The sequence below is a fragment of the Phyllobates terribilis genome, unplaced genomic scaffold (assembly GCF_046119375.1).
Source record: "Phyllobates terribilis strain yellow unplaced genomic scaffold, ASM4611937v1 Scaffold_241__1_contigs__length_2998254, whole genome shotgun sequence".
Lineage (NCBI taxonomy): Eukaryota > Metazoa > Chordata > Amphibia > Anura > Dendrobatidae > Phyllobates > Phyllobates terribilis.
Genome location: NW_027363001.1, coordinates 2,863,780 through 2,883,907, shown reverse-complemented (window position 1 = coordinate 2,883,907; position 20,128 = coordinate 2,863,780). Strand labels below are relative to the sequence as shown.

General features: G+C 43.8%; 8 non-coding genes and 3 pseudogenes across 8 annotated transcripts; all 11 read right to left on the bottom strand.

The window, feature by feature from the left end:
- Nucleotides 1-197: 197 nt before the first annotated feature.
- Nucleotides 198-313, bottom strand: LOC141217658 (U2 spliceosomal RNA; annotated as a pseudogene).
- A 1,115-nt stretch (nucleotides 314-1,428) lies between these two features.
- LOC141217476 (U2 spliceosomal RNA) lies at nucleotides 1,429-1,619 on the bottom strand. The gene has a single exon (XR_012286310.1). It is a non-coding gene; the product is annotated as a U2 spliceosomal RNA (small nuclear RNA).
- Nucleotides 1,620-2,734: 1,115 nt separating this feature from the next.
- LOC141217475 (U2 spliceosomal RNA) lies at nucleotides 2,735-2,925 on the bottom strand. Its single transcript, XR_012286309.1, has one exon. It is a non-coding gene; the product is annotated as a U2 spliceosomal RNA (small nuclear RNA).
- A 1,115-nt stretch (nucleotides 2,926-4,040) lies between these two features.
- Nucleotides 4,041-4,231, bottom strand: LOC141217474 (U2 spliceosomal RNA). Its single transcript, XR_012286308.1, has one exon. It is a non-coding gene; the product is annotated as a U2 spliceosomal RNA (small nuclear RNA).
- Nucleotides 4,232-5,346: 1,115 nt separating this feature from the next.
- Nucleotides 5,347-5,537, bottom strand: LOC141217473 (U2 spliceosomal RNA). Its single transcript, XR_012286307.1, has one exon. It is a non-coding gene; the product is annotated as a U2 spliceosomal RNA (small nuclear RNA).
- A 1,115-nt stretch (nucleotides 5,538-6,652) lies between these two features.
- LOC141217603 (U2 spliceosomal RNA) lies at nucleotides 6,653-6,843 on the bottom strand. The gene has a single exon (XR_012286432.1). It is a non-coding gene; the product is annotated as a U2 spliceosomal RNA (small nuclear RNA).
- A 1,115-nt stretch (nucleotides 6,844-7,958) lies between these two features.
- LOC141217472 (U2 spliceosomal RNA) lies at nucleotides 7,959-8,149 on the bottom strand. Its single transcript, XR_012286306.1, has one exon. It is a non-coding gene; the product is annotated as a U2 spliceosomal RNA (small nuclear RNA).
- Nucleotides 8,150-9,264: 1,115 nt separating this feature from the next.
- Nucleotides 9,265-9,455, bottom strand: LOC141217471 (U2 spliceosomal RNA). The gene has a single exon (XR_012286305.1). It is a non-coding gene; the product is annotated as a U2 spliceosomal RNA (small nuclear RNA).
- A 1,115-nt stretch (nucleotides 9,456-10,570) lies between these two features.
- On the bottom strand, nucleotides 10,571-10,761 carry LOC141217548 (U2 spliceosomal RNA). The gene has a single exon (XR_012286379.1). It is a non-coding gene; the product is annotated as a U2 spliceosomal RNA (small nuclear RNA).
- Nucleotides 10,762-11,876: 1,115 nt separating this feature from the next.
- On the bottom strand, nucleotides 11,877-12,079 carry LOC141217637 (U2 spliceosomal RNA; annotated as a pseudogene).
- A 6,155-nt stretch (nucleotides 12,080-18,234) lies between these two features.
- Nucleotides 18,235-18,435, bottom strand: LOC141217645 (U2 spliceosomal RNA; annotated as a pseudogene).
- Between the last annotated feature and the right edge of the window lie 1,693 nt (nucleotides 18,436-20,128).

Genomic DNA, 20,128 nt, shown 5'->3' with positions numbered 1-20,128 from the left:
TATGATTGGCAAAGGTGCGGCGTGCAACGAAGCCAAGTCTTTCTGGGGTTCCCAGTCCCAGTAAGCTTGGACTCCCACCAGGGCGCCTACTCCTGGGGCACATTGCTCCAAAGCCCTCACACTTACCCAGCCTAGTGACTTCGATCCTGGAGGGCCATGTTTTCCATCAGATAACTCTATGAGCCACCTGGCGTACTAACAAGTGCACCAAACCAGTGTGTAATATGCATCAATTTACTAGGGCAGCCCAAGGACAAAACTGCCTTTTCAAAAGATACTACACTTGATCTTAGCCAAAAGGCCGAGAAGCGATAACCAGAATTGGTTTCAAACTACGGAGCCACCCAAGGATCCTGAAAAGTCCATTTGTGGAGATGAGCTCCTGGACTCCCGTTAAGAAGACATGTTGTCAACCTCTAGATCCCTTACATGCCTGCACTTTTCGGCTTGCTGCTGCTGCAATCCACGCGTTTTAGATCTGCATAACTCCACCTCTTTAAACACAGCACCTTCACCCCCTGCTGTTCCCACCCGCCTCAACACCGTTGGAAGGGAGGAGAACCAATTAAGGCGGGGGGTGGGGTGGAACGAGCAGCTGTCTACCCTTAGCAGGAGGGCTCCTGATTACATACCTCTCCTGCTGCTGCTGCTGCTGGCTGTCCAGCAGCAGACTGAAGGTGGTTGCTGCTATGCACAGGTATATAAAGGCTCAGAGCCTATTATGACACGCGCAGCCAGCGTTCCATTGCCACATTCCATCTACTGCAGGCAGGATACCTGGCTGGCTGAATGTCGCTGAGAAGCTCACAGAGACCGCCATAAGCAACAGTTTAACAGAATGCCACAGACTAATCAACCAAACTTTTTGGGTTGGGTTCTCTTTTATAGTCTGCAGGCATTAAATGAAAGAAGTCAGTGTTCCAGCAGAAGGAGACAACGTTTCAGAAAAGGCATTGTAGCAAACCAAAAAAGAAATTTTAAGCGCAGCAGAGTAACCAGCGCACATACCTGTTAGCTCAGGTGAGTTTAAAAGGCTGCTGTTGATAACAAGGGCATTTGCTAAATAGATGGTGTGTGTGCAACAATATACTGAAAGGTCAATTATATTGTGCAGCTTATCTCACCACCTGTAGTTATTTAGGTGAAAGCTCCAAAATGCTTGCCTAATATGTCTGTTTATCCAAAAGGAAGTAAAAAGGGAGAGCTAGAAAGATAGCATTGCATCACATTACATGGCAATGCAATGCACAGTTGCTGAAGTTGAACCAAAATGAGCTTGTAATCTGGCTTCTGCAACTTTGAACATGAAAAATCCAATGAGGAGAAGAAAAGCAAAGCCAAAGAGTCCATCCCAAAATCCGACAAACAAGCAAAATGAACAAAAAACATTGAATTCAATTCTTTCTGATTTTAGAAACTGCATTAAAGAAGGGGTGCACCGGTCCTGGAGATACTGCAATACCAGGTCAATGCGTGGAGTGGACAGAGCAAGCTCTTTTTCCATCTCCCTGTTCTAAAAATCCATTTAATATATGGTCCCCAGATAGGGGACGTATCAGATATTAAACTGATAAGAACAGATACTACACTTGATCTTAGCCAAAAGGCCGAGAAGCGATAACCAGAATTGGTTTCAAACTACGGAGCCACCCAAGGATCCTGAAAAGTCCATTTGTGGAGATGAGCTCCTGGACTCCCGTTAAGAAGACATGTTGTCAACCTCTAGATCCCTTACATGCCTGCACTTTTCGGCTTGCTGCTGCTGCAATCCACGCGTTTTAGATCTGCATAACTCCACCTCTTTAAACACAGCACCTTCACCCCCTGCTGTTCCCACCCGCCTCAACACCGTTGGAAGGGAGGAGAACCAATTAAGGCGGGGGGTGGGGTGGAACGAGCAGCTGTCTACCCTTAGCAGGAGGGCTCCTGATTACATACCTCTCCTGTTGCTGCTGCTGCTGGCTGTCCAGCAGCAGACTGAAGGTGGTTGCTGCTGTGCACAGGTATATAAAGGCTCAGAGCCTATTATGACACGCGCAGCCAGCGTTCCATTGCCACATTCCATCTACTGCAGGCAGGATACCTGGCTGGCTGAATGTCGCTGAGAAGCTCACAGAGACCGCCATAAGCAACAGTTTAACAGAATGCCACAGACTAATCAACCAAACTTTTTGGGTTGGGTTCTCTTTTATAGTCTGCAGGCATTAAATGAAAGAAGTCAGTGTTCCAGCAGAAGGAGACAACGTTTCAGAAAAGGCATTGTAGCAAACCAAAAAAGAAATTTTAAGCGCAGCAGAGTAACCAGCGCACATACCTGTTAGCTCAGGTGAGTTTAAAAGGCTGCTGTTGATAACAAGGGCATTTGCTAAATAGATGGTGTGTGTGCAACAATATACTGAAAGGTCAATTATATTGTGCAGCTTATCTCACCACCTGTAGTTATTTAGGTGAAAGCTCCAAAATGCTTGCCTAATATGTCTGTTTATCCAAAAGGAAGTAAAAAGGGAGAGCTAGAAAGATAGCATTGCATCACATTACATGGCAATGCAATGCACAGTTGCTGAAGTTGAACCAAAATGAGCTTGTAATCTGGCTTCTGCAACTTTGAACATGAAAAATCCAATGAGGAGAAGAAAAGCAAAGCCAAAGAGTCCATCCCAAAATCCGACAAACAAGCAAAATGAACAAAAAACATTGAATTCAATTCTTTCTGATTTTAGAAACTGCATTAAAGAAGGGGTGCACCGGTCCTGGAGATACTGCAATACCAGGTCAATGCGTGGAGTGGACAGAGCAAGCTCTTTTTCCATCTCCCTGTTCTAAAAATCCATTTAATATATGGTCCCCAGATAGGGGACGTATCAGATATTAAACTGATAAGAACAGATACTACACTTGATCTTAGCCAAAAGGCCGAGAAGCGATAACCAGAATTGGTTTCAAACTACGGAGCCACCCAAGGATCCTGAAAAGTCCATTTGTGGAGATGAGCTCCTGGACTCCCGTTAAGAAGACATGTTGTCAACCTCTAGATCCCTTACATGCCTGCACTTTTCGGCTTGCTGCTGCTGCAATCCACGCGTTTTAGATCTGCATAACTCCACCTCTTTAAACCCAGCACCTTCACCCCCTGCTGTTCCCACCCGCCTCAACACCGTTGGAAGGGAGGAGAACCAATTAAGGCGGGGGGTGGGGTGGAACGAGCAGCTGTCTACCCTTAGCAGGAGGGCTCCTGATTACATACCTCTCCTGCTGCTGCTGCTGCTGGCTGTCCAGCAGCAGACTGAAGGTGGCTGCTGCTGTGCACAGGTATATAAAGGCTCAGAGCCTATTATGACACGCGCAGCCAGCGTTCCATTGCCACATTCCATCTACTGCAGGCAGGATACCTGGCTGGCTGAATGTCGCTGAGAAGCTCACAGAGACCGCCATAAGCAACAGTTTAACAGAATGCCACAGACTAATCAACCAAACTTTTTGGGTTGGGTTCTCTTTTATAGTCTGCAGGCATTAAATGAAAGAAGTCAGTGTTCCAGCAGAAGGAGACAACGTTTCAGAAAAGGCATTGTAGCAAACCAAAAAAGAAATTTTAAGCGCAGCAGAGTAACCAGCGCACATACCTGTTAGCTCAGGTGAGTTTAAAAGGCTGCTGTTGATAACAAGGGCATTTGCTAAATAGATGGTGTGTGTGCAACAATATACTGAAAGGTCAATTATATTGTGCAGCTTATCTCACCACCTGTAGTTATTTAGGTGAAAGCTCCAAAATGCTTGCCTAATATGTCTGTTTATCCAAAAGGAAGTAAAAAGGGAGAGCTAGAAAGATAGCATTGCATCACATTACATGGCAATGCAATGCACAGTTGCTGAAGTTGAACCAAAATGAGCTTGTAATCTGGCTTCTGCAACTTTGAACATGAAAAATCCAATGAGGAGAAGAAAAGCAAAGCCAAAGAGTCCATCCCAAAATCCGACAAACAAGCAAAATGAACAAAAAACATTGAATTCAATTCTTTCTGATTTTAGAAACTGCATTAAAGAAGGGGTGCACCGGTCCTGGAGATACTGCAATACCAGGTCAATGCGTGGAGTGGACAGAGCAAGCTCTTTTTCCATCTCCCTGTTCTAAAAATCCATTTAATATATGGTCCCCAGATAGGGGACGTATCAGATATTAAACTGATAAGAACAGATACTACACTTGATCTTAGCCAAAAGGCCGAGAAGCGATAACCAGAATTGGTTTCAAACTACGGAGCCACCCAAGGATCCTGAAAAGTCCATTTGTGGAGATGAGCTCCTGGACTCCCGTTAAGAAGACATGTTGTCAACCTCTAGATCCCTTACATGCCTGCACTTTTCGGCTTGCTGCTGCTGCAATCCACGCGTTTTAGATCTGCATAACTCCACCTCTTTAAACACAGCACCTTCACCCCCTGCTGTTCCCACCCGCCTCAACACCGTTGGAAGGGAGGAGAACCAATTAAGGCGGGGGGTGGGGTGGAACGAGCAGCTGTCTACCCTTAGCAGGAGGGCTCCTGATTACATACCTCTCCTGCTGCTGCTGCTGCTGGCTGTCCAGCAGCAGACTGAAGGTGGCTGCTGCTGTGCACAGGTATATAAAGGCTCAGAGCCTATTATGACACGCGCAGCCAGCGTTCCATTGCCACATTCCATCTACTGCAGGCAGGATACCTGGCTGGCTGAATGTCGCTGAGAAGCTCACAGAGACCGCCATAAGCAACAGTTTAACAGAATGCCACAGACTAATCAACCAAACTTTTTGGGTTGGGTTCTCTTTTATAGTCTGCAGGCATTAAATGAAAGAAGTCAGTGTTCCAGCAGAAGGAGACAACGTTTCAGAAAAGGCATTGTAGCAAACCAAAAAAGAAATTTTAAGCGCAGCAGAGTAACCAGCGCACATACCTGTTAGCTCAGGTGAGTTTAAAAGGCTGCTGTTGATAACAAGGGCATTTGCTAAATAGATGGTGTGTGTGCAACAATATACTGAAAGGTCAATTATATTGTGCAGCTTATCTCACCACCTGTAGTTATTTAGGTGAAAGCTCCAAAATGCTTGCCTAATATGTCTGTTTATCCAAAAGGAAGTAAAAAGGGAGAGCTAGAAAGATAGCATTGCATCACATTACATGGCAATGCAATGCACAGTTGCTGAAGTTGAACCAAAATGAGCTTGTAATCTGGCTTCTGCAACTTTGAACATGAAAAATCCAATGAGGAGAAGAAAAGCAAAGCCAAAGAGTCCATCCCAAAATCCGACAAACAAGCAAAATGAACAAAAAACATTGAATTCAATTCTTTCTGATTTTAGAAACTGCATTAAAGAAGGGGTGCACCGGTCCTGGAGATACTGCAATACCAGGTCAATGCGTGGAGTGGACAGAGCAAGCTCTTTTTCCATCTCCCTGTTCTAAAAATCCATTTAATATATGGTCCCCAGATAGGGGACGTATCAGATATTAAACTGATAAGAACAGATACTACACTTGATCTTAGCCAAAAGGCCGAGAAGCGATAACCAGAATTGGTTTCAAACTACGGAGCCACCCAAGGATCCTGAAAAGTCCATTTGTGGAGATGAGCTCCTGGACTCCCGTTAAGAAGACATGTTGTCAACCTCTAGATCCCTTACATGCCTGCACTTTTCGGCTTGCTGCTGCTGCAATCCACGCGTTTTAGATCTGCATAACTCCACCTCTTTAAACACAGCACCTTCACCCCCTGCTGTTCCCACCCGCCTCAACACCGTTGGAAGGGAGGAGAACCAATTAAGGCGGGGGGTGGGGTGGAACGAGCAGCTGTCTACCCTTAGCAGGAGGGCTCCTGATTACATACCTCTCCTGCTGCTGCTACTGCTGGCTGTCCAGCAGCAGACTGAAGGTGGCTGCTGCTGTGCACAGGTATATAAAGGCTCAGAGCCTATTATGACACGCGCAGCCAGCGTTCCATTGCCACATTCCATCTACTGCAGGCAGGATACCTGGCTGGCTGAATGTCGCTGAGAAGCTCACAGAGACCGCCATAAGCAACAGTTTAACAGAATGCCACAGACTAATCAACCAAACTTTTTGGGTTGGGTTCTCTTTTATAGTCTGCAGGCATTAAATGAAAGAAGTCAGTGTTCCAGCAGAAGGAGACAACGTTTCAGAAAAGGCATTGTAGCAAACCAAAAAAGAAATTTTAAGCGCAGCAGAGTAACCAGCGCACATACCTGTTAGCTCAGGTGAGTTTAAAAGGCTGCTGTTGATAACAAGGGCATTTGCTAAATAGATGGTGTGTGTGCAACAATATACTGAAAGGTCAATTATATTGTGCAGCTTATCTCACCACCTGTAGTTATTTAGGTGAAAGCTCCAAAATGCTTGCCTAATATGTCTGTTTATCCAAAAGGAAGTAAAAAGGGAGAGCTAGAAAGATAGCATTGCATCACATTACATGGCAATGCAATGCACAGTTGCTGAAGTTGAACCAAAATGAGCTTGTAATCTGGCTTCTGCAACTTTGAACATGAAAAATCCAATGAGGAGAAGAAAAGCAAAGCCAAAGAGTCCATCCCAAAATCCGACAAACAAGCAAAATGAACAAAAAACATTGAATTCAATTCTTTCTGATTTTAGAAACTGCATTAAAGAAGGGGTGCACCGGTCCTGGAGATACTGCAATACCAGGTCAATGCGTGGAGTGGACAGAGCAAGCTCTTTTTTCATCTCCCTGTTCTAAAAATCCATTTAATATATGGTCCCCAGATAGGGGACGTATCAGATATTAAACTGATAAGAACAGATACTACACTTGATCTTAGCCAAAAGGCCGAGAAGCGATAACCAGAATTGGTTTCAAACTACGGAGCCACCCAAGGATCCTGAAAAGTCCATTTGTGGAGATGAGCTCCTGGACTCCCGTTAAGAAGACATGTTGTCAACCTCTAGATCCCTTACATGCCTGCACTTTTCGGCTTGCTGCTGCTGCAATCCACGCGTTTTAGATCTGCATAACTCCACCTCTTTAAACACAGCACCTTCACCCCCTGCTGTTCCCACCCGCCTCAACACCGTTGGAAGGGAGGAGAACCAATTAAGGCGGGGGCTGGGGTGGAACGAGCAGCTGTCTACCCTTAGCAGGAGGGCTCCTGATTACATACCTCTCCTGCTGCTGCTGCTGCTGGCTGTCCAGCAGCAGACTGAAGGTGGCTGCTGCTGTGCACAGGTATATAAAGGCTCAGAGCCTATTATGACACGCGCAGCCAGCGTTCCATTGCCACATTCCATCTACTGCAGGCAGGATACCTGGCTGGCTGAATGTCGCTGAGAAGCTCACAGAGACCGCCATAAGCAACAGTTTAACAGAATGCCACAGACTAATCAACCAAACTTTTTGGGTTGGGTTCTCTTTTATAGTCTGCAGGCATTAAATGAAAGAAGTCAGTGTTCCAGCAGAAGGAGACAACGTTTCAGAAAAGGCATTGTAGCAAACCAAAAAAGAAATTTTAAGCGCAGCAGAGTAACCAGCGCACATACCTGTTAGCTCAGGTGAGTTTAAAAGGCTGCTGTTGATAACAAGGGCATTTGCTAAATAGATGGTGTGTGTGCAACAATATACTGAAAGGTCAATTATATTGTGCAGCTTATCTCACCACCTGTAGTTATTTAGGTGAAAGCTCCAAAATGCTTGCCTAATATGTCTGTTTATCCAAAAGGAAGTAAAAAGGGAGAGCTAGAAAGATAGCATTGCATCACATTACATGGCAATGCAATGCACAGTTGCTGAAGTTGAACCAAAATGAGCTTGTAATCTGGCTTCTGCAACTTTGAACATGAAAAATCCAATGAGGAGAAGAAAAGCAAAGCCAAAGAGTCCATCCCAAAATCCGACAAACAAGCAAAATGAACAAAAAACATTGAATTCAATTCTTTCTGATTTTAGAAACTGCATTAAAGAAGGGGTGCACCGGTCCTGGAGATACTGCAATACCAGGTCAATGCGTGGAGTGGACAGAGCAAGCTCTTTTTCCATCTCCCTGTTCTAAAAATCCATTTAATATATGGTCCCCAGATAGGGGACGTATCAGATATTAAACTGATAAGAACAGATACTACACTTGATCTTAGCCAAAAGGCCGAGAAGCGATAACCAGAATTGGTTTCAAACTACGGAGCCACCCAAGGATCCTGAAAAGTCCATTTGTGGAGATGAGCTCCTGGACTCCCGTTAAGAAGACATGTTGTCAACCTCTAGATCCCTTACATGCCTGCACTTTTCGGCTTGCTGCTGCTGCAATCCACGCGTTTTAGATCTGCATAACTCCACCTCTTTAAACACAGCACCTTCACCCCCTGCTGTTCCCACCCGCCTCAACACCGTTGGAAGGGAGGAGAACCAATTAAGGCGGGGGGTGGGGTGGAACGAGCAGCTATCTACCCTTAGCAGGAGGGCTCCTGATTACATACCTCTCCTGCTGCTGCTGCTGCTGGCTGTCCAGCAGCAGACTGAAGGTGGCTGCTGCTGTGCACAGGTATATAAAGGCTCAGAGCCTATTATGACACGCGCAGCCAGCGTTCCATTGCCACATTCCATCTACTGCAGGCAGGATACCTGGCTGGCTGAATGTCGCTGAGAAGCTCACAGAGACCGCCATAAGCAACAGTTTAACAGAATGCCACAGACTAATCAACCAAACTTTTTGGGTTGGGTTCTCTTTTATAGTCTGCAGGCATTAAATGAAAGAAGTCAGTGTTCCAGCAGAAGGAGACAACGTTTCAGAAAAGGCATTGTAGCAAACCAAAAAAGAAATTTTAAGCGCAGCAGAGTAACCAGCGCACATACCTGTTAGCTCAGGTGAGTTTAAAAGGCTGCTGTTGATAACAAGGGCATTTGCTAAATAGATGGTGTGTGTGCAACAATATACTGAAAGGTCAATTATATTGTGCAGCTTATCTCACCACCTGTAGTTATTTAGGTGAAAGCTCCAAAATGCTTGCCTAATATGTCTGTTTATCCAAAAGGAAGTAAAAAGGGAGAGCTAGAAAGATAGCATTGCATCACATTACATGGCAATGCAATGCACAGTTGCTGAAGTTGAACCAAAATGAGCTTGTAATCTGGCTTCTGCAACTTTGAACATGAAAAATCCAATGAGGAGAAGAAAAGCAAAGCCAAAGAGTCCATCCCAAAATCCGACAAACAAGCAAAATGAACAAAAAACATTGAATTCAATTCTTTCTGATTTTAGAAACTGCATTAAAGAAGGGGTGCACCGGTCCTGGAGATACTGCAATACCAGGTCAATGCGTGGAGTGGACAGAGCAAGCTCTTTTTCCATCTCCCTGTTCTAAAAATCCATTTAATATATGGTCCCCAGATAGGGGACGTATCAGATATTAAACTGATAAGAACAGATACTACACTTGATCTTAGCCAAAAGGCCGAGAAGCGATAACCAGAATTGGTTTCAAACTACGGAGCCACCCAAGGATCCTGAAAAGTCCATTTGTGGAGATGAGCTCCTGGACTCCCGTTAAGAAGACATGTTGTCAACCTCTAGATCCCTTACATGCCTGCACTTTTCGGCTTGCTGCTGCTGCAATCCACGCGTTTTAGATCTGCATAACTCCACCTCTTTAAACACAGCACCTTCACCCCCTGCTGTTCCCACCCGCCTCAACACCGTTGGAAGGGAGGAGAACCAATTAAGGCGGGGGGTGGGGTGGAACGAGCAGCTGTCTACCCTTAGCAGGAGGGCTCCTGATTACATACCTCTCCTGCTGCTGCTGCTGCTGGCTGTCCAGCAGCAGACTGAAGGTGGCTGCTGCTGTGCACAGGTATATAAAGGCTCAGAGCCTATTATGACACGCGCAGCCAGCGTTCCATTGCCACATTCCATCTACTGCAGGCAGGATACCTGGCTGGCTGAATGTCGCTGAGAAGCTCACAGAGACCGCCATAAGCAACAGTTTAACAGAATGCCACAGACTAATCAACCAAACTTTTTGGGTTGGGTTCTCTTTTATAGTCTGCAGGCATTAAATGAAAGAAGTCAGTGTTCCAGCAGAAGGAGACAACGTTTCAGAAAAGGCATTGTAGCAAACCAAAAAAGAAATTTTAAGCGCAGCAGAGTAACCAGTGCACATACCTGTTAGCTCAGGTGAGTTTAAAAGGCTGCTGTTGATAACAAGGGCATTTGCTAAATAGATGGTGTGTGTGCAACAATATACTGAAAGGTCAATTATATTGTGCAGCTTATCTCACCACCTGTAGTTATTTAGGTGAAAGCTCCAAAATGCTTGCCTAATATGTCTGTTTATCCAAAAGGAAGTAAAAAGGGAGAGCTAGAAAGATAGCATTGCATCACATTACATGGCAATGCAATGCACAGTTGCTGAAGTTGAACCAAAATGAGCTTGTAATCTGGCTTCTGCAACTTTGAACATGAAAAATCCAATGAGGAGAAGAAAAGCAAAGCCAAAGAGTCCATCCCAAAATCCGACAAACAAGCAAAATGAACAAAAAACATTGAATTCAATTCTTTCTGATTTTAGAAACTGCATTAAAGAAGGGGTACACCGGTCCTGGAGATAATGCAATACCAGGTCAATGCGTGGAGTGGACAGAGCAAGCTCTTTTTCCATCTCCCTGTTCTAAAAATCCATTTAATATATGGTCCCCAGATAGGGGACGTATCAGATATTAAACTGATAAGAACAGATACTACACTTGATCTTAGCCAAAAGGCCGAGAAGCGATAACCAGAATTGGTTTCAAACTACGGAGCCACCCAAGGATCCTGAAAAGTCCATTTGTGGAGATGAGCTCCTGGACTCCCGTTAAGAAGACATGTTGTCAACCTCTAGATCCCTTACATGCCTGCACTTTTCGGCTTGCTGCTGCTGCAATCCACGCGTTTTAGATCTGCATAACTCCACCTCTTTAAACACAGCACCTTCACCCCCTGCTGTTCCCACCCGCCTCAACACCGTTGGAAGGGAGGAGAACCAATTAAGGCGGGGGGTGGGGTGGAACGAGCAGCTATCTACCCTTAGCAGGAGGGCTCCTGATTACATACCTCTCCTGCTGCTGCTGCTGCTGGCTGTCCAGCAGCAGACTGAAGGTGGCTGCTGCTGTGCACAGGTATATAAAGGCTCAGAGCCTATTATGACACGCGCAGCCAGCGTTCCATTGCCACATTCCATCTACTGCAGGCAGGATACCTGGCTGGCTGAATGTCGCTGAGAAGCTCACAGAGACCGCCATAAGCAACAGTTTAACAGAATGCCACAGACTAATCAACCAAACTTTTTGGGTTGGGTTCTCTTTTATAGTCTGCAGGCATTAAATGAAAGAAGTCAGTGTTCCAGCAGAAGGAGACAACGTTTCAGAAAAGGCATTGTAGCAAACCAAAAAAGAAATTTTAAGCGCAGCAGAGTAACCAGCTCACATACCTGTTAGCTCAGGTGAGTTTAAAAGGCTGCTGTTGATAACAAGGGCATTTGCTAAATAGATGGTGTGTGTGCAACAATATACTGAAAGGTCAATTATATTGTGCAGCTTATCTCACCACCTGTAGTTATTTAGGTGAAAGCTCCAAAATGCTTGCCTAATATGTCTGTTTATCCAAAAGGAAGTAAAAAGGGAGAGCTAGAAAGATAGCATTGCATCACATTACATGGCAATGCAATGCACAGTTGCTGAAGTTGAACCAAAATGAGCTTGTAATCTGGCTTCTGCAACTTTGAACATGAAAAATCCAATGAGGAGAAGAAAAGCAAAGCCAAAGAGTCCATCCCAAAATCCGACAAACAAGCAAAATGAACAAAAAACATTGAATTCAATTCTTTCTGATTTTAGAAACTGCATTAAAGAAGGGGTGCACCGGTCCTGGAGATACTGCAATACCAGGTCAATGCGTGGAGTGGACAGAGCAAGCTCTTTTTCCATCTCCCTGTTCTAAAAATCCATTTAATATATGGTCCCCAGATAGGGGACGTATCAGATATTAAACTGATAAGAACAGATTTTTTTTTTTTTTTTTTTTTTTTTTTTTTTTCTCCTCAGACGAGGAAATTCCACAGTCTATGGAAACCAGACAAAGGAAAATTCCATCAAAACAGCTGCGTCAAATCCAATACGCAATTTGCTGTCCCCATCATCATCGGAAATATTTATTTCATATTTCAAAACAACAATAACAAAAATCAAGAGGTACTAACAATATATCTCCACTTTTTAACTTTCCATATTCCCTCCGCATCCACTTCCCCTCTCCTCTTTTTGTCCCATAGGAAACACACATACATCTTCCCCAAAATCACCTTCACACTATCCTTTACAGCAATTTCCTTCCTTTTAAACACATACACATTCCTCACATCCCATAACACTTCCTTTATACATGCAAGCATCAACCACAAGACTCTTTCCTTCGTCCCATCACATATTCCCAAACCAAACATAAACAACTCAAAAGACAACAAATTCACACCACACAATTCTTTACACAAAGGCCCCATTCTCCCAATCACATCTCTAGCATACTGGCAATTCCAAAAAACATGCAACACACTTTCCCTTCCACCACAGCCATTTCTTGGACACATTTCACTCCTCACCAAACCTCTATTCCTCTGAAACTCTCTCACAGGTAATACTCCATGTAAAGACTGCCACACAACTTCACTCTGTTTGTTGGTCATACCACTCATCCGCACTTTCTTCCAAACCTTCTGCACATCACCACCCCTAACCATATTTATTCCACATTCTACCTCTCTACATTCAATCATCCTATACACAGCCTTCTTATTCTCCAGCAATCTCACATCTGCATCACACAGTTCATACCTCACCAAAAACTTATAAACCCACACATACCATACAGGCACCTCAAAAGCAATCGGACATCGCAAATCCCTTTCTTGCCACTTTAAACGAAACAAATACGCTCCAAATAAATACCTACACATAGATGAAAACTTTCCATCCGCCCTAATCACTTTCAAAACAAACACAACGATATTCACACCAAAAAACACGTCCAAATTCGGAAAACCCAAACCACCTTTTTCCACTCTTTTAACCAAAATTTCTCTCCTAGCTCTCTCCATTTTCGAGTTCCACAAAAAAACAAATAAAATTCTATTCAAGCTTCTCATACACATATATCCTGGTGGAAATACTACCGCAATATATAAAAATATTGGCAACACCACACTCTTAACAATTAAAATCTTCCCAAAAAAGGATAAACTCCTCAATTTCCAAAAATTCAACTTCTGCTCAACTTTTCCTTTCGCATCATCCCAACTTTCTTTCCCATCCAAACTCTCTGAAAACTTCACACCCAAAACTTTAATAGGTCCATTCACTACATTCACACCTACATCCCTACTTAAACTTCCGCCTCCAAAACCCTTACACTCACTCTTTTCCCAATTCACTTTAAACGCAGATGCACCACAAAAAATAGACACTAACAACTTCACCCGCCTCACCGAACATTCAGAATCACATAATACACACACATCATCCATATAACCACTCACCTTCCATTCTTTTCCTCCACCTCCCGGCACTTGCACACCACGAATTACCTTATCTTTCCTCAGCATACACAACAATGGCTCAATTGCACAAATAAATGCTACAGGGGACAAAGGACACCCCTGTCGCACACCCGAAAACACATTCACTTTCCTACCCACATACCCATTCATTAAAACACAGCTATAAACACCCGCATACAAACTTCTCACTCGCCCAACAAAATCAGCCGAAAAACCCATTTTTAACAACACTCTGAACAAAAAACCATGCGACAACCTATCATAAGCCTTTTCAAAATCCAAACTTAACAAAAATACACTCTTCTTACGACCCATGCAATCCCATAGACAATCTCTTAACATACACACACACTCATGAATCCGCCTCCCAGGTACCGCACAACACTGCTCATCCCCAATCACACTCTCTATCACATCACGCATCCTATTAGCCATAAGTTTTGCATAGATTTTATAATCACAATTAAGTAACGTTATTGGCCTCCAATTCCTCAGACTTTTCAAATCCCCTTTCTTAGGAATTAACACAACCATACCTGCACGCATACTCTCAGTCACCTCCATGTTTCCCCACATATACTTACATACATCCACAAAGTCCTTACCAATCACACCCCACATCACACGATAAAATTCTACTGGGAGGCCATCCTCCCCCGGCGTCTTATTCAAAGCCATACTACACATAACCTTCCATACCTCATCACCAGTCACCTCACCCATCACTCTCTCTCTTTCTGCTTCACTCAACTTACTCTCTAACACACTCAAAACATCATTCTCCAAACATTCATCCCTCTGTTTCACTGCATACAGATCCTCATAAAACTTAGCCACCTCTTCACACATATCCTCTCCACTCACCTCACTTCCATCTGCTCCATACACCACGCTCATACTCTGTTTCTTTCCAAAAACTTTTTTAAAGAAAAACCGAGAACATTTCTCATCCTGCTCCATCTTATCAATCTTTGCCCTAAACACTATGCTTCTCCCTCTCTCCAACAAAAACTCACTAATCTCCTTTTTTACCTCTAAAATATCCTCCTCCACCTCAACTCCTCCTTCCCTTAACTTATACAAAACGCTCAACCGCGCGTTCAGTTTAACAAAACTCTCTCTTTTAATTGCTGCATACTTGTATCCTAAATTTTTAAAGAACATTTTTGTTTGTTTCTTCACCCAGTCCCACCACTCACAAACATTCCCAAACTCATTTTTATGCTTACACCATTCTTCATACCGCCTTTCATACTCCTTTCTCACATCTTCATTCTCTAACAGTTTAACATTTAACTTCCACAATCCTCTCCCAAACACTCCATCAACTTTTATATCCAACTCACACAACATACACACATGATCTGAAAAAAGAACGTTTTCCTGCCTATAATTAACAGAAACCATATTTTTAGAAATAAAACAATAATCCAATCTGGATTGTACCCTACCACTCTCAGAAAAGAAAGTGTTCAACAAAGGATTCATGTTACACACGCGCTGCATATCACACAACCCAAAATCATTCACTAACTCCAATAATGCTTTCCCAGACACATCCACATTCACTCTCCCCACATCACAGTTCATATCACCCACAATTACCACAGGTATTCTTCCTGGAACAAAAAGCTTAATTTTTTCAAATAAATTTTTGCGCTCATTTTTTTCAACTGGCGCATAAACATTAATAACACAAAACTTTACATTCTTGTATACAAAATTAGCAAGGATACATCTCCCCACCTCAATAACCAAATAATCACTCAAAACAACCTCCCTTCCTTTAACCAAAATACCCACACCATCATTCTTATTACATGCACTCCCCGACCACACAGACGCTCCATAAGACCATTCATCCCCTTTCACACCATCCACTACCCCACATTCTTGTAAACAAAAAATAGATGCATTTTGCATAGCTAAAAACTCAAAAATAGCAGCTCTTCTTACTTTACTTTTAAACACTCTTACGTTTTGGGACACTATGGTAAATCCCATAATACTTCTACTCCTTCACCAATTACACAAAGAAATAGCCTTTGGCCTAAACCAAAGCTCACAAGAGGACAAAAAGAAAAAACATTTACAATATTATATGGTGACACTATCCAGCACCACCACTATCCTCCTCCGCCATCAGAACAGAACAGCTGGTTTCCGACCCGCTGGCTTCACCAGCCACACTCCTCATTCTGGCAGTTCTGATCTTCCTCTGAGGCTCACTAAAATCTGCATCATCACTGCCCCCACCATCCTCCCTACGACTCTTCTTTGCACCCCTATCATCCTCCGAAGAAAAATCTTCAATGTTTTCAGGACCCGAAGGGTGTTCAGGACTGTCGGGTTCCGAGATTTGCACTTCACATCCTGTTGCGTCCATTGCCTCTCCAAAAGTCATCATCTCAGGCAGCTCTGCTTCCACCACTTTCCTAGATATTCTCGCAGACACTGCCTTTTTCTCCACCTTTGCCACTTCCCTCCAGAACTCCTTTTCTTCCCTCCGCTTCTTCCTCATTTCTTCAGCAGAAGAAGAACATGGTCTCAGGGACACCTCCTCTGGCGCCGTAGAGGGAGAGGCTCTACCAGTTTCCTGCCTCCTTCCCTCTCTCTCCTCCCTCTCCAATCTTTCCAGCACTTTCAGTGCGCTTGCCATCTGCCTCCTCTCCAGCTCCTCCTCCTTCTGTTCTTTATCAGAACGTCTAGGTGCACTCATAGGACAGTCCTTATACATGTGATCACTACTCCCACAGACATCACAGGACTTGGCCTCTGGACACTGGTTGGCCATATGCCCCTCCTTTCTGCAATTTCGGCAACACTGCCCTTTAAGGCATGTTACCATGGTATGTCCGAAAGAAAAGCATCTACGGCAAAACATGGGCTGGCCTGGGTAAAAGAGGAAACCTCTATGGCCTGCAACGGAAAAATTTGATGGAGGGTGTCTAAAGCCCCCCACACTGTCAGGATCCCTTTTCAATTTCACACGGAATTTATACTGACAGTTAAAGATTCCTAGACAATTGACTTGCTTCACTCCCTTCCGCACATATTCACAGTAGCGAGAGAGGAAGCACTCCAGCAGCTCAGGGTCTGTAAAAGGGTTATAGACAGTCACAGTCACCTCCTTTTCTTGCAGACCAAACAAAGGTTCCCATCTAACTCCTTCCAAGCAGGGGTCACTAGAGTGACCACGGAGCCATTCAAAGACATTAAGGCAAACATCCTGGTCCATAAAGGTAACGTCATAATTACCTTGACGTGAAAATTCGTTGACACTGAAGATCTCAGAACGTCTTGCTCCAGCTTTGCCTTCAACGATGTCTTGGACAATGAAAACCACGTTGTTCTTGTTCTGGTCAGATGGATCCACGGACAAACGGATGGTGTTCTTCACAAAAGACATCTTGGATTCTGTCGGTATGGAATACCACAGGAAAAAGCAGAAAATCCTCCACAAAAGGGTCCGGATTCCTCCAGGAGACTCGCACCAATCAAGGTACAGTCATACGATCTTAGCCAAAAGGCCGAGAAGCGATAACCAGAATTGGTTTCAAACTACGGAGCCACCCAAGGATCCTGAAAAGTCCATTTGTGGAGATGAGCTCCTGGACTCCCGTTAAGAAGACATGTTGTCAACCTCTAGATCCCTTACATGCCTGCACTTTTCGGCTTGCTGCTGCTGCAATCCACGCGTTTTAGATCTGCATAACTCCACCTCTTTAAACACAGCACCTTCACCCCCTGCTGTTCCCACCCGCCTCAACACCGTTGGAAGGGAGGAGAACCAATTAAGGCGGGGGGTGGGGTGGAACGAGTAGCTGTCTACCCTTAGCAGGAGGGCTCCTGATTACATACCTCTCCTGCTGCTGCTGCTGCTGGCTGTCCAGCAGCAGACTGAAGGTGGCTGCTGCTGTGCACAGGTATATAAAGGCTCAGAGCCTATTATGACACGCGCAGCCAGCGTTCCATTGCCACATTCCATCTACTGCAGGCAGGATACCTGGCTGGCTGAATGTCGCTGAGAAGCTCACAGAGACCGCCATAAGCAACAGTTTAACAGAATGCCACAGACTAATCAACCAAACTTTTTGGGTTGGGTTCTCTTTTATAGTCTGCAGGCATTAAATGAAAGAAGTCAGTGTTCCAGCAGAAGGAGACAACGTTTCAGAAAAGGCATTGTAGCAAACCAAAAAAGAAATTTTAAGCGCAGCAGAGTAACCAGCGCACATACCTGTTAGCTCAGGTGAGTTTAAAAGGCTGCTGTTGATAACAAGGGCATTTGCTAAATAGATGGTGTGTGTGCAACAATATACTGAAAGGTCAATTATATTGTGCAGCTTATCTCACCACCTGTAGTTATTTAGGTGAAAGCTCCAAAATGCTTGCCTAATATGTCTGTTTATCCAAAAGGAAGTAAAAAGGGAGAGCTAGAAAGATAGCATTGCATCACATTACATGGCAATGCAATGCACAGTTGCTGAAGTTGAACCAAAATGAGCTTGTAATCTGGCTTCTGCAACTTTGAACATGAAAAATCCAATGAGGAGAAGAAAAGCAAAGCCAAAGAGTCCATCCCAAAATCCGACAAACAAGCAAAATGAACAAAAAACATTGAATTCAATTCTTTCTGATTTTAGAAACTGCATTAAAGAAGGGGTGCACCGGTCCTGGAGATACTGCAATACCAGGTCAATGCGTGGAGTGGACAGAGCAAGCTCTTTTTCCATCTCCCTGTTCTAAAAATCCATTTAATATATGGTCCCCAGATAGGGGACGTATCAGATATTAAACTGATAAGAACAGATTTTTTTTTTTTTTTTTTTTTTTTTTTTTTTTTCCATAACACTCAGATTACAAGTACCATCTCGATTCCATACTTCTGAAAACGGTGATGGACCAAATCCATCATCGTGTCATTTTAAAACAAAAAAACATTATTTAATGCATATACAAAAAAAACAAAACAACAACCAGTATTTCCTCTCAGACACATAATATATAGAGGAAGGAAACAAAACACATTACTGCATTCCTCCCTTCAACGCATAATATGTTAGATACTCCAACAGTCCTTTCTCTTGCGAGAAAGATTCAAAGTTTGTATTCACATAATCTATCCATGTCCTTCCCACCTTATAGGTTTCAAAAAACCTCTCTTTATTTGCCTTCACACTTGCGATTACCTTTGGAAAAAAAGCTTCAAAACACACACCACTTCCCTTCATTTCCGCAATTCCTTTTTTAACTTTGTCCATTTCTTTATCAGCTTCCTCCTCTTCTGTTTGCCTCTGAACCTCTACCGTCTTCTTTTTTTCTTTCTTTTCCGCCTTTGCACTTTCCATCTTCTCCTTATTACTCTTTCTCTTTGGGCATTCCTTAAACCTATGCCCAATTTCCATACACAGGTTACACTTATTCCTTTCTACTGGACATGATTTAGAAACATGTCCTTCCGCTTTACACTTCCAACACTTTTCTGCAGTACAGTCTTCACGTTTATGACCATATACCTCACAAATTGAACAAAAGGAATCCATCCCATTAAAGAATAAATTCCCACTTACTTTACCAAGCTTAAACCTTTGAGGCGGGTAGGAAAAACTCCTATCCTTGTTCATGTTAAATTCCACAAAAAATTTCCACTTTCCCGTCCATACTCCGAATTCATTCATTACTTTACCTTTTGATACTACAGACTTGGCAAAACCACTCAAAAACGTGACAATGTCCTCTTCTGGAACCAGTGGTGAAAACATCTTCACTGTCACCATCTTTTCACTACTAAATACGTGACGTTGAAACCGAATTCCAACAAACTTCTCATGTCTCAATTCATCAAAAGAATCCATATAGTTCTCCAAAATCTTCCTAGACTCAAAAAACACGTCATAGACACCCTTTTGGGGATAATCCATAACTGCCACGATGTCTTCTTTTTTCACCTTTGCGACACCCAAGATGATCTCCTTCATAATAAACCGAAAGTCCTTAACCTTCTGACAGTCTCTCCGGACAAAAATCCGGAAAGCGGTCTCCACACGTGCATGTTCTGGAACCTCCAACTTCGCCCACAACTCCGCCTCTGTTGCCATGATTCTCCAACAGAATGAGCGTAATCTCCACTCCAACACACAGAAGGAGCGAGTATGATCACTTCCCGTTGTCTGGGGACTAAGCCGACACGCCTATAGCAGCAAGGGGGTGAAGTCCCCACAATTAGGTAAGGACGATCCCCCAAGGCCGACGAGCCAGGTACCCCAGACACCTCCAACCAAAACCAAGGCAGCAATCGCTAAATCACTGCACTTGATCTTAGCCAAAAGGCCGAGAAGCGATAACCAGAATTGGTTTCAAACTACGGAGCCACCCAAGGATCCTGAAAAGTCCATTTGTGGAGATGAGCTCCTGGACTCCCGTTAAGAAGACATGTTGTCAACCTCTAGATCCCTTACATGCCTGCACTTTTCGGCTTGCTGCTGCTGCAATCCACGCGTTTTAGATCTGCATAACTCCACCTCTTTAAACACAGCACCTTCACCCCCTGC